At 47.4% G+C, this 14,137-nt stretch overlaps 1 protein-coding gene and 1 long non-coding RNA gene across 22 annotated transcripts in view; one reads left to right on the top strand and one right to left on the bottom strand.

Annotated features, from left to right (window-relative positions):
• Nucleotides 1-3,044: 3,044 nt before the first annotated feature.
• Nucleotides 3,045-5,168, bottom strand: LOC135973785 (uncharacterized). Its single transcript, XR_010590808.1, has 2 exons — nucleotides 5,031-5,168; nucleotides 3,045-3,500 (listed from the first exon to the last, which is right to left on the bottom strand). It is a non-coding gene; the product is annotated as an uncharacterized LOC135973785 (long non-coding RNA).
• IFT140 (intraflagellar transport 140) overlaps nucleotides 4,238-14,137 on the top strand; it is a 248,755-nt gene continuing 238,855 nt past the window's right edge. For 8 of the 21 annotated variants that reach the window (XM_065558607.1, XM_065558616.1, XM_065558613.1 and 5 more), the window contains exon 1: nucleotides 4,657-4,937. The gene's annotated coding sequence lies outside the window, so the exon portion shown is untranslated. Of the gene's footprint in view, nucleotides 4,258-4,656; nucleotides 4,938-5,115; nucleotides 5,257-5,833; nucleotides 5,972-10,868; nucleotides 11,099-14,137 lie in introns of those variants that run through there. The other 13 variants (XM_065558625.1, XM_065558627.1, XM_065558621.1 and 10 more) reach the window with 8 other exon arrangements.

Consider the following 14,137-nt stretch of genomic DNA (forward strand, 5'->3'; position numbering starts at 1 on the left):
GCCCAATTACATTTTTGCTATGTCCCTAAAGCCGGAAAAATCCTGGGAATTGAAGGGCTGCGAGTGTCTTTCTACCTGTGTTAAGACCTTTATTGCCAAAAAGTTCTGGGACTACACGTTTCTAGCGCACAATTCCAAAGGTTACGATGCGTACTTACTTACGTCGTTAGTTACTGAAGGAAAAGATGTGCATAGAACTGATAACTCAGGGTAGTAAACTGTGTGTGGAAGTTAAGGCCCTGGGCATTTGTTTTATAGACTCTTTAAACTTCTTGCCCATGAAGCTTAGCAAGCTCCTACAAGCGATGGGGTTTGAAGGTTGAAAAGGGTATTTCCCACATTTAAAAAAAAACACTTTAAGAAACCAAAATTACGTGGGGCCTATGCCCAGGGTGGAGTACTATGGTGTAGACAGCATGATGCCCGGGGAGAAAGCAGAATTTCTTGACTGGTATTGGGACAACAGATATGAGACTTTTGACTTGCAGGAAGAGCTCACATGTTATTGTCAGCAGAATGTCAACATTTTGAGACGGGCCTGTTTCCTGTACAGACAGAGGTGAAAGTAAGCTGATACAGTCCACTACGGTGTACCGGCAAGAGCCAGTACACCGTGCTGGACCGCACCGGGGATCTAAAGCGGGCGGGAAGCCCAGAGCCCTTTAAATCCTGCCCGCAGCTCCGGTGGCCGGGCTGGGGCCGGGATGTAAAGGGCCCGGAGCTCCGCGGCGCCCAGAGCCCTGGGCTCTTTAATTTGCCCCTGAGCCCTGGGGGCTCCCAATCACCTCTGCAGCTGGGAGCCCCGGGTTGATTTAAAGGCCCTGGGGCTCCCAGCCACAGCCGGTGCCCCAGGGCCTTTAAATCTTGAGAGGCCACGCCTCTTCTGGTTGAGGCCACGCCTCTTTCAGATGAGGCCACGCCCCCCTTCAGGACTATGGCAGTCCCGGTAAATCCTGTAAATTACTTTCACCCCTGTGTACAGAGAAAAGATTGTGAAAATGACAGAGATAGGAGATATTGTAGAGAGGCCCTGGTAAATTCACAGAGGTAAAATTGTGTATAGATCCTTTCCAGTACATAATGCTGGCATCTGTCTGCATGGGTATATACAGGTTCTTGTTTTTGCAGCCTAACACAGTAGCTCTTCTCCCTCCAGACAACTATCACAGGCAGAAAAAGATATATTCGACCCCCTCTATTCAGTGGCTGTTGTATATGCTCACAAAGAAAATATAAAGATACAGCATGCTTTACAGGGTGGGGAATTACAAGTAGGCCCCTATTTTCTAGACGCTGTCGTTGATGGGATACACACAACCTTTGTGTTTAACAGGTGTCTTTTCCACAGCAGTGTGACCTGTTTTTGTGAAAAAGCACAGAACCCTATGACGGGGACAACTTTTGGGTTTCTTTATTACAAGACGCAGCTCAAGACCGACTATTTGAAAAGACTTGGTTACGTAGTGAGGAGTGGGAGGTGATGATCGAAACAGAAAGGAAGCTTGCAGATTTCCTAAACTAAGCCCAGCAGCCTCAGCCTCCATGCCTAGGGATGCTCTTTTTGCGGGGAGGACTAATGCTATCCGCCTATATTACAAACCTAACTTTGGTGAAGAAATCCACTATTATGATTTTACCAGCCTGTACCCTTTTGTAAACAAAACCAAAGAATACCTTCTCTCTCTCTCTTTCTCACATACACACACACAAAACCCCCAGGAGCTTTAAATACACCAAAACAACAGTTTGCAACCAAATACTTTTAAAAAACCCACACTTATCTCTAGCATAGGCCCCCGAATCACTAACAACAATTTAAACATTAAAACTAATTTTAAAAAGACAAACCACCCATTTTTTAAAATACATCACAGTTTGCAGACTAAAAAACCCTGTTAGTTTGAAACAAACCAAACCAACAGTTTGCAGCCATATACTTAAAAAAAACCCACATCTATGTCTTGCACAGACCCCATCTCACAATTTTACCAATAAAGCTAATTAATTTTTTTTAAAAAACACACACATACGCTTTTAAAAGCCAATTGCAGAAAGTTACCTTCCACCACAGGGTAAAGGGGTGCTGGCAAATGGCTATTCTGTTTCCCCCCCATATGTATTTGGGCCTTTGGGTTAAAGAACAAGCAAAATTTTAGTTAGGATTATTCCCCAAATGTATCAACACCCTATACAACCTGTTTAATACCTGGGTTCTTTATTAAACAGTATTAAGCACAACTTTGTTTCAAACAAACTTCAAAGTCTGTAGTTAGCAGGTTGATTTGATCACTACAACCCTTAATTAATAGATACTTAAGGAAATTAGGCACCTCTCCCCAAAGTTCCCTTTTGTGATCTGAAGGGTGGGGGAATTATGTTGTTTGCACAAAGAGGCTGCCTTTTTTTTAATTAATACCTTTTCCTGTTTCAATGAAAAAACATCACTGTAGGGCCTTCTTACATTGTTAAACAGTAAATCACCATACACAACAATCTTTAATATTACTGTACCCGCTCCTGACTGGGGGGATCTTGCAGATATCAGTGAATGTCTATTTTTTTAATATTTCTTTCATGCTTAAAGTTTTGTGTTGTTTTGAAATAAAATGGATGTAGCACATCCTTAGTAAACACCCTACAAATACCCATAGCTTTTAAATCTTTTTACAGCAAATGCCTGTTCTACAAAAGTATGGTGGAGGTTTGTGAACCCTTGAAACATTTCAGTTTTGGGTTAGACCCTTGTTTATTTTTGTATATTATTTTATTGACTTTGAGTTGCTAGAAAGAGTGACCCATAGCGTTCAACCAAATCCTGGGTTATATTTAAACTGTCCAATAGAGTTCTATCAACTTCTGGGGTTTTATTTAATTTAATATTAATCAGAGCTCACCATTTCCACCCACCCTCCTTTACTGTGGGTGTACACCCAACAAACTTAATTACTGATCACTAATACAAACCAAGAGGCTCCATCAAAACTTTTATCTTACTTAAGGGCCACACGGACTTTCTAACAGAAACACAGATAGTCACAAAGCCCTTTTCAATATATATTTTTATTCACAGCAACCAGATTTTATATTGCATGTTTGTCCCTTCACCATTCTCTAACTTAATCCTTTTAGATTTCATACAAATAGTCTTTTTCTTAAGCAGGGTTCTATAACATTTTGTGCGGACCAGATGGTCAATATAACGCTGTAAGCAGGCATCTTCCGGTTCGGTCGTTTTCTTTAAAACACTGTCAGGATCTCGCCCGAATTGCACAGCATTTACCAACGTCACCCCTTGTGCTAAATTTTCTTGGGTTAGGAACAGACTTTGCAAAGCATAATCTATGGCAATAACAGTGTTTAATAAGCTTTCCAAACACAGGTCAGCACACAGGTCCCGGAGCTTGCAGTTTATATCCTCCGAAGTCCAACTCATGCAGTCATGGTGCCGTTGGGCTGGCGCGTCTATGACACAGCCCTCACAATCTTCAAGAAGCTTTTCCCTAAGACAGTGATTAAGGACAGCATAAACAGCAGCACGTACAATAGAACTCATGACTTTTTTACACTCACAACGTGGGGGCAGAAGTAGTCTTGGCACATCAGTTTTCAGTTTCTAAGTGGGTTTCTGTGACCCAACCTGTCACACGGGGCGCTGCTGTATTCAGGGCCAGCTTTAAGCCGATTCGGCCAACTCCCCGGAATGGGGCCCCGCACCTAAGAGGGCCCCGCAACATCCGGGGCTGCCAGCGGAGCGGGGAAAGAGAAGAAAAAAAAAAAAAAAAAAGCTGAGTCCTGCTTCTCCCCTCTCCCTCCAGCGCTTGCGCCGCCATACAGCTGATCAGCGCAAGCCTGGGAGGGAGGGGTGAGGAGGAGGAATGAGGCGTGCTTGAGGAAGAGGCGGGACCAGGGCGGGGGTTTGGGGAGGGATCCAATGGGGCAGAGAGGGGGCGGGGCTGGGGGCAGGGCCAGGGTGGGATTTGGGGTGGGGTCCAATGGGGCAGGGAGGGGAGGGGCTGGGGGCGGGGCCAGGGCGGGGATTTGGGGAGGGATCCAATGGGGCAGGGAGGTAGTGGGGATTTGGGGAGGTATCCAAAGGGGCAGGGAGGGGCGGAGTCGGGACAGAGTTGGGGCTGGGGGGCACGAGACAATTCACGTCCTGGCATGGGGCCCTGCACCTGCTAAAGCCGGCCCTGGCTGTATTCACCATGGAGCACCCATAGGGATACACATCTTGAAAAACCTCAGTTACTGCACAGGGTGAGTAACCGTCTCTTCTATTCCTAGCTCTGTCACTGGCCTGCTGGGTGACCCTGGCTTGTAGGGTGACCAGATGTCCCGACTTTATAGGGACAGTCCCGATATTTGGGGCTTTTTCTTATATAGGCTCCTATTACCCCCACCCTGATTTTTCACACGTGCTGTCTGGTCACCCTTCCGGCATGTCACTTCCCTGCTCTGTGGTTCAGTTTCCCAATCTGTAAAAGGGGGCTAATGAGACTGACTGCCTTTGTGAAGTGCTTTGAGAGCTACTGGTGAAAAGCTCCTTATAAAAGAGAGCTGGTGTGATCTCCTCCCACCAGGGGCAGGCCGGACAGGCAGCAGCGGCGCACGCTGCGCGTGGACTGTGGTGGGGACGGGAGCAGCCCCTCCTCCCACCTCATCGATTTAAAGGGCCAGCCCCATTCGCGCAGTGGCGAGAGCGTTCTTCGGCTTTTAGGTTCGGCGGTTTCCGTGACCGTTCGGTTTAGGCCGGGGGGTTCCGTGACCGTTCGGCTTCCCCGGCCGTCGGGTTCGGCGATTTCCGTGGCATGGGCTCCGCTGTTGTCAGGGGTAACGCTAAGCATCTCGGTGCGAGTGGAGGTCTGGAGGCCACCACGCAGGCTTCAGCGTGTCTTTGCCCCCACGCACTGGGCCATCTGCGCTGTTGCTAGCGGCGGGTAAGAATGCGTGGAACTGTGGGGCGCGGACAGAGGGGTCCCGGGCCGCAGGCCTTAGAGAACGGCCTGGCGTGCGGTTGCTTTACCCCCTACCTCTGCGAGAAGCTGTTCGGGCGCCGGGCCCGTCCTGCTGGCGGCGTGCAGAATCCGGTTCGGGCGTCTGGTCTGTTCGGGAGGGGAGGGAGCTCGGGGTCTGGTTATGAGACCAATTGAGCCTTCGGAACCTGTGTGTGCGCGGGGGTTTCTTGCCCTCCAGTCCGGTGAAGTGTGAAAAACTATCTGACGTAATTTGTTACCAGTAGCAGTTTGTTACACTACAGTGAGTATGAGCTATAAATTGGAGAAGGCAGCTATTGAGAGAGCTTAAGAAACATGCAGTTAAGGGTCAGATCTTTTATTGTAGGGGAAGGGAGTGATCTTGAAGATGCCTGTTGTGGAATCAAATCTTATGCTTAATCATGATTAGAAAAAGGGTTTTTTTATATTTTCCCAGTAAAATATTTTCTTTTTCTGTTTGTTTTACAGTCCATTTGACTTGTTTACTGATGTACTGCTTCTTTGTTGCTGTACATTTTAATAAATAATTTGAACACAAAAATGAGAACTAATAAATAAACTGGGGGAATTGGCCAGTGTCTTGTCGTAAAAATGAATGGATTCTGCCCACGTGGAGTTCATTGGTGGTTCAGGGTCTAAATTAGACTTTTTATAGTCCTTTTCACTTTAAAGTTTACTACTTTAGATTATTAAATGGGTAAGATCAGTTTTTTTAAAACTGAATTTGACAAGATCCCTTGAAACCTGGCTTTTAAATCTGTGCCCTTTATCTGCAGTGTGTCCATCTTTGGGTAGATCTATACTTACTGCCGGGTCCGGTGGTAAGCAATCGATCTTCTGGGATCGATTTATCGCATCTTGTCTAGACGCGATAAATCGATCCCGGATTGATCCCGGAAGTCGACGCCGTACTCCTGCTCCGTGAGAGGAGTATGTAGAGTCGACGGGGGACCCTGCCTGCTGCGTCTGGACCCGCGGTAAGTTCAAACTAAGGTACTTCGACTTCAGCTACGTTATTCACGTAGCTGAAGTTGCGTATCTTAGTTCGAAGTGGGGGGTTAGTGTGGACCAGGCCTTTGACTTCTGTCACTTGTATAATATACCTTGATTTCGTACATTTTTTCATATATAATATTTAAAACCCTTTTAGAGTTTGTTAAAACATTACAAATAATGGTACGGGGGAAAGAAGCATCCACGGAGAGACTTTATAGGGGTAATTGCAGAGTTTCTGAGGGAAGTGTCCCAGAAAAGCATCTGGAAAACTGTTTATTATTGTATTTGCTGCAAGATTCACTGACCGGTATGTAACTGAGCAAGAGGGGAAACCTTTGTTGAGGAAGTTGATTTGGAATCTGGGGTAGCTGTAGGGTGACCAGACAGCAAGTGTGAAAAATCGGGACAGGGGTGGCGGGGGGGGGGGGGGGGGGGGGGTAATAGGAGCCTATATAAGAAAAAGACCCAAAAATCGGGACTGTCCCTATAAAATTGGGACATCTGGTCACCCTAGGTAGTTGATATTCCATGTGTGATACTATAAACATCTTTAGGAGTTGTGGAGATCAGGGCAGAAGAACTATAATCATAATTGGCTTGCCTGAATCTAAATCGTGCAGCTGTGGATGAGGACTGTTCAAATGGTGTGCTGGTTTGTTTTTATGCATTGCAACAACCTCAACCTTAAACTTGCTAATCTGGATCTCAAAAAAAATTCTCCCTCTCTCTTAAGAAGTTTGATTTTTATTTTGAAAGACATGTTACTATTTAAAGTTTCAAAACAAAACCTTACCAAAATAAAATGTTCCACTGCGCACACAATTATCTCTTGGATATGAGAGAACAAACCTCATGTGAAAAATGTTACTCACATTGCTTAATGAACTACTAGTAGGCGTGCAGATTCTAACGATTAAGGTAGTTGAAAGAGCATATATAGACTTATGGACTGCTGTGCCTGAATGGAGACCCATTGAGAGCCGAAGTCCCAAAAGAGTACTTCAACTCCAAGTTCTTGAAACACTTTTGGGGCACCTTGGTGGTATTTCAGAAGTATATTTTGGGTTGATACTTAGGCTAGAGCTCTGAAGGCAATGATTAAAATACTATTTGGCTGCTACTCACTTAAAATATATTTAAGAAAATGCATTGGAGCTAGGGTAGCCTGGGTTTGGGAGATTATTAAGAAGATAAAGACTGGCATATTTGTAGATGTTGTATTTCATGATGGATTTAATCACCCACGTGCCTGAAGTCTCTAACTTTCCAAGGAGAGGCTCTCTTGTTCGAGACTTTGCAAAAAATAAAAAGTGCTGGAACTTACAACAATGAAAGACAATCCTGGCCTTATGTTTGAAAACATTTCTTAGGTGTGGTAAGTTTGAAGGGGTTAAACATTTCTGGATCTTCAGAGGCAAAGCTACAAAATCAGAAGTTTGATGCTTCAGTGAATGTGTGGATATCTCATTTACCAGGTTACAGCAAGCATCACTAGTGTGGTTTTAGAGCTTTGACTCAGTACTGTGGTCTAGTTATTTAAATATATAAGTAGGCTTATTATGGCAATTTCATGTAGGTATTCAGAGAGAAACTAGGAGTGCCCTCTGTTGGGGGTTGACTCTAAAATTACATGGTAATACCACCAAATCTGCAAGGATTTCACATTTATGTTTAACTAGATTTTAACTACAATCTATGCCTTTTGGAATATATGTAGTCTTGTAGCCATGTCGGTCTCAGGATAGTAGAGAGACTAGGTGGGTGAGGTGATATCTTTTATTGGACCAACTTCTGTTGGTGAGAGAGACAAGCTTCTGAGCTTTTCAGAGCTCTTCTTCAGGTCTGGGAAATGTATTTAGCTTTTACTCAGTGTCACAGCTAAATACATCTACTATAAATAACTCAAAGAACATCCTACACCACAATTTACCCAGGAATTTAAGGATATCATCAAATCCTTCCCCAAATAACTACAATAGAATCTCTACAACCTCATCCCCCACTTACCCACCCTGGGGACTTCTATGAGCTTCCCAAGATATGCAAACAATGGAACCAGGCAGAACCATCATATCTGGCCATGGCACTCTTACTGAAGGACTACAGGGACTCCTAGAAACCATCCTCAAACCACTCACCACATAAAGGGCCAGCTTCCTCTGTGATACAACTGACTTTTTCAAAAACTCTGCAATATTAACAACCTCCCTCAGAACACCATCCTTGCCACCAAGCATGACCTCTCCGTATACACCAACATACCTCACAATAATAGGGTCACGGCCTGCCTCAAATATCTACAAGACAATGGACAACCCTTGAATATCCAGCCCAAACACATCACCGAACTCGTCTATTTAATCCTCCCGCATAACAATTTTACATTGAACAACAAAACACTTTGCCCATACCCTGGGAACAGCAATGGGTACTAGGATGGCTCCCTAAAATGCTAACCTCTTCATGGGCCACCTTGAAGAAGAATTTCTGGACATATGCATCACAAAACCAATGATTTACCTGAGCTGTATTGACGACTTTTTCATCCTCTGCACAGATGACCTAAACTCCCTCATATAACTACAATTCCCCCCCACATCCATTAAACTCTCTCCACAACACACCACTAGCATAAACTTCTTGTACACCATGATCAGCTTCAACAATGGAACTCTACATACAACAATATACAAGAAACCCATGGATCACCACATCTACCTTCAAAGATCCAGTAACCACCCCAAACACACCAAGAAATCTGTTATCTCCAGCCACGTACTCAGATTCACAGAATGTAATCCGAGGAGAAAATCAGGCATATATACCTTAACGCAGTTAGGCTTGGTCCACGCTAGGAATTTACATTGGTATAGTTACGTCTCTCAGGGATGTGAAAAATCTATATCACCTAGAGCCGTACCTCTACCAACCTAACTTTTGGTGTAGACAGCGCTACAGAATTCATTCATTGACCTAGCTACCGCCTCTTGGGGAGGAGGCTTACCTACAGGAATGGGAATCCCTTCTGTCGATATAGGTAGTGTCTACGCTGTAGCGTTTTAAGTGTAGACATACCCTATATCAGGCCTTTACCAAACAAGGATGCTCCACCAGAGAAATAGATTGCATCATGGTACAGGCCACCCGAATACCCTGAGAGAACCTGCTTCAATAGGGAAATAAAATCCCCCTCTGACTGCACACCCCTAGCTGTCACCTTCTGCCCCACACTGAAACCCATATGGGCAGTGCAGACCTTAGGGGTGGGCTGTGTGGATGTCATAGTCAGGAGGGCGCTGTGTGGCAGCACAGAGGTGAATGCTGGCAGGGGAGCGCCCAGATTTCTCCCTGCTTCCTCCCAGCAGAGGAATGGGGGCGCGGGGGCGAGCAGCATAGGTGCTGCAAGTAAGGGTGCTGGGGATGCTGCTGCACCCCCTGGCTTGAAGTGGTTTCCATTATATACAGGGTTTACAGTTTGATTCAATGGCTCTCTGCACCCCCCACTGTACAAATTGTTCCCGCACCCTGGCAAGTGGTGACACACAGATAAATCCCCCCCCCCCCGCAAAGTTCCTCCATACCCCCCTGGGGGTTGTAAGGGTGTGTGTGAGGAGAAACAGCATGGACCTTTGCTCACCAGGCTGTGCTGTGAGGCAAGCATTAGGAGCTGCTGCTCTCCCCTTACACGGCCCAGGTGGGAAAGTGACCTGGATGCAGGGAGTGTTGGACATTGCTCCTTGCTCCCTCCCTCACAGCCCCTGGGGAGGGGGGCCATGGAGGAGCAGCATTGGAGGTGTCCAAGAACAGCAATGCCAGCTGCTCCATGCATCCAGGTCAGTTTCCTCATGTGGGTGCGGGAGGGGGTGCAGGGGTTAGGGGCAAAGGGAGAACAGTGCAGGGGTTAGTTAAGAAGGGTGCAGGAGGGGTTGGAGAGAAGGGAGTACAGGGTTTAGGGATCAGGAGGGATTAGGGGAGTACATGGGTTAGGGAAGAAGGGGCTGCAGAAGCGGGTTGGGGAGAAGGGGTTAGTTGTTGTTGTGTATTTTACAAATAATTTCAGATATAAATCTCAGATTAGATGCCTGAAATCATTGAATTTTATTAGGTTTCAGAGTAGCAGCCGTGTTAGTCTGTATCCGCAAAAAGAAGAACAGGAGTACTTGTGGCACCTTAGAGACTAACAAATTTATTAGAGCATAAGCTTTCGTGGACTACAGCCCACTTCTTCGGATGCATATAGAATGGAACATATATTGAGGAGATATATATACACACATTTTTTTCTCTTAATTAATTGGCCTCTCAGAGTTGGTAAGACAACTCCCACCTGTTTATGCTCTCTGTATGTGTGTATATATATCTCCTCAATATATGTTCCATTCTATATGCATCCGAAGAAGTGGGCTGTAGTCCACGAAAGCTTATGCTCTAATAAATGTGTTAGTCTCTAAGGTGCCACAAGTACTCCTGTTCTTTTTTGTGTGAATTTTATTAGTGACTACCATCTCTCAGCTTCTCTGCCCTAGCACAAGATGGGTCCATCTCGCCCTCTATCTGTCTGGGTTCTTTCCTTTTAATTTTATTCTTGAGAGCATGCAGAAACCTATCAGCAGGAGCCAAAGATTTTATCCTGAAACCTTTACTCTGCAAGGAGTCCTTACTCACACTTGTTGAACTCATGAAGGTTCCAGGATCTGTCCCCAGCTTCTGCTGTAGCTCAGCAGTTCAGAGTTTTGGAGGAACACTACATTTGTGTTGATTTGTCTGCAAACATTTTAATGTTTTGCTGCTGCCATGAAGAATAAAGAATGATTCAGTGTTCTACCATACAGTCGTTGGCTTGGTCCACACTAACCCCCCACTTCGAACTAAGATATGCAACTTCAGCTACGTGAATAACGTAGCTGAAGTCGAAGTACCTTAGTTCGAACTTACCGCGGGTCCAGACGCGGCAGGCAGGCAGGCTCCCCCATAGACTCCGCGTACTCCTCTCGCGGAGCAGGAGTACCAGCGTCGACGGCGAGCACTTCCGGGATCGATTTATCGCGTCTAGACAAGACGCGATAAATCGAACCCAGAAGATCGATTGCTTACCGCTGGACCCGGAGGTAAGTATAGACATACCCCTAGTATCCTGAAGTAAAATCACAAATGCCAGACTCCTGTTGTCTATATATGCTTTCTCTCTCACAACACATGCTATGTTGTCTTGCTGATTCTGAGACAGACATTACAGCTGTGTAATGCTGTTAAAGCTAGAATGTATGGGTTTGCACAGGAGGAATTTCACTACAAATTAATTCCTAATAAAGATAATTTCTTCAGAATAAGCACTGGAATCAACTGTTGCAATATTGATTAGCCTAATCAAATTATAATTTTTGTAAAGACTGCTTGATAGCAGACAATGTATGTCCAAGTCCAAAATGTATACCCTTATGCCATGTTTTTTTTCAGTTTATTTTTATTATTGCTTTTTATTTTTTAACTAACATAGAAGTTGCGAAGTGGTTGCTAATTTATTCAATTATAACAACAGAAGCTTGGAGAAGCAAACACTGTGTTCTGTATTCTGTTTGACTGATTACTGTGAATAGGTTTTTAAGTCTTAATCTCTTGAGACTCCAATTCCACAGCTATTGATATTGGAAATTCCTGTAGTAGATGATGCAGTGTCCATCCTATTTTACTGGAATATGTGAAAGAGTGTACAGTAGAACACCTCAGGAATGGAGGTTGTTTATAACTCTGAAATGTTTGTGACTGTGGACTAAACGCATAGGCGTGCGCAGCACCTTTCATTAGGGTGTGCACCCAGGGAGCCCTGCCCTAGCCCGCCCCCCCATCCACTCCCTCCTACTTCCCACCCCCTGACGGCCCCCTCAGAACCTCCAACCCCCCCCTGCTCCTTGTCCCCTGACTACCACCTCCTGGGATCCCTGCCGCTAACTGCCCCCCAGGACTCCACCCCCTATCTAAGCCTCCCTGTTCCTTGTCCCCTGACTGCCCCCCTAGGACCCTACCCCCTACCTCTCCCTGACTGTCCCGACCCTTATCCAGACCCCCGCCCCCAGACAGACCCCTGGGACTCCCACGCCTATCCAACCGCTCCCCACCCCTGACAGGACCCCCAGAACTCCCGACCCATACAACCCCCCTGCTCCCTGCCTGCCCAAACCCCTCTCCACACCCCTGCCTCCTGACAGCCCCCCCAGAACTCCCGACTCATCCAACCCCCCCCAGCTCCTTGTCCCCTCACCACTCCCTCCAGAGACTCTCCCCCCCCCCCCCAGGATCCTCCTTGCTCCCTGTCCCCTGACTGCCCTGATCCCTATCCATCGTCCGCCCCCTGACAGACCCCGGGACTCCCATGCCCCATCCAACCCCCCCTGCTCCGTGACTGCCCCTCCAGAGATCCCCCACCCCTAACCACCACCCCGGGATCCCACCCCCTATCCAACCCACCCTGCTCCCTGTCCCCTGACTGCCCCATCCCTTATCCAACCCCATCGGCCCCGGACCCCTTACCACGAGGCCCCTAGTGGCATGTTTAGCTCCACGTAGAGCCAGACACGCTGCCCCGTGCATGGGTGGCAGGTTTGTAGAAATTTTGGTGGTGCCCAGAACCCGCCCCCCCCATCTCTGCCCCCCCCATCTGCCTAAGGCTCTGGGATGGAGTTTGGGTGCTGGGTGCAGGCTCCGGGCTGGGGCAGGGGGTGGGTGTGCAGGAGGGGTTGAGGGGTGAAGGCTCTGGGACGGAGTTTGGGTGCAGGCTCTGGGCTGGGGGTGGGGGCATAGGAGGGGGTGAGGGGTGCAGGCTCTGGGAGGGAAGTTTGGGAGTGGGAGGGGGTGCAGAGGGAGGGGGTGCAGGCTCTGGGAGTAAGTTTGGGGGCAGGAGGGGGTGCACGCTCTGGGAGGGAGTTTGGGGATAGGAGGGGGTGCAGGGGTGAGGGCTGTTGGGCTGAGGATGAGGGGTTCATGATGCAGGAGGGGGCTCAGGGCTGGGGCAGAGGATTAGGGTGCGGGGAATGAGGGTTCTGGCTGAGGATGCAGGGGAGCCTGGGGGGTGCAATTTGCCCCGGGCCCCGCAGGGGCTCCCATGAGAATGTCGGAGGCTCCTCCCCACCTCCGCCTTCCCCCGGCGCCTCAGTGCACCGCATCCAAGAGTGACCCTGGGCAGTGCTGCAGCGCCGTTGTGGCTCCATAGAATCATAGAATATCAGGGTTGGAAGGGACCTCAAGAGGTCATCTAGTCCAACCCCCTGCTCAAAGCAGGACCAATTCCCACCTAAATCATCCCAGCCAGGGCTTTGTCAAGCCGGGCCTTAAAAATCTCCAAGGAAGGAGACTCCACCACCTCCCTAGGTAACGCATTTCAGTGCTTCACCACCCTCCTAGTGAAATAATGTTTCCTAATATCCAACCTGGACCTCCCCCACTGCAACTTGAGACCATTGCTCCTTGTTCTGTCATCTGCCACCACTGAGAACAGCCGAGCTCCATCCTCTTTGGAACCCCCCTTCAGGTAGTTGAAGGCTGCTATCAAATCCCCCCTCATTCTTCTCTTCTGGAGTCTAAACAATCCCAGTTCCCTCAGCCTCTCCTCATAAGTCACGTGCTCCAGACTCCTAATCATTTTTGTTGCCCTCCGCTGGACTCTTTCCAATTTTTCCACATCCTTCTTGTAGTGTGGGGCCCAAAACTGGACACAGTATTCTAGATGAGGCCTCACCAATGTCGAATAAAGGGGAACGATCACGTTCCTCGATCTGCTGGCAATGCCCCTACTTATATAGCCCAAAATGCCGTTAGCCTTCTTGGCAACAAGAGCACACTGTTGACTCATATCCAGCTTCTCGTCCACTGTGACCCCTAGGTCCTTTTCTGCAGAACTGCTACCTAGCCATTCGGTCCCTAGTCTGTAGCAGTGCATGGGATTCTTCCATCCTAAGTGCAGGACTCTGCACTTGTCCTTGTTGAACCTCATCAGGTTTTTTTGGCCCAATCCTCTAATTTGTCTAGGTCCCTCTGTATCCGATCCCTACCCTCTAGTGTGTCTACCACGCCTCCTAGTTTAGTGTCATCTGCAAACTTGCTGAGAGTGCAGTCCACACCATCCTCCAGATCATTAATAAAGATATTAAACA

Source organism: Chrysemys picta, chromosome 10, assembly GCF_011386835.1.
Source record: "Chrysemys picta bellii isolate R12L10 chromosome 10, ASM1138683v2, whole genome shotgun sequence".
Taxonomy (NCBI): Eukaryota; Metazoa; Chordata; order Testudines; family Emydidae; genus Chrysemys; species Chrysemys picta.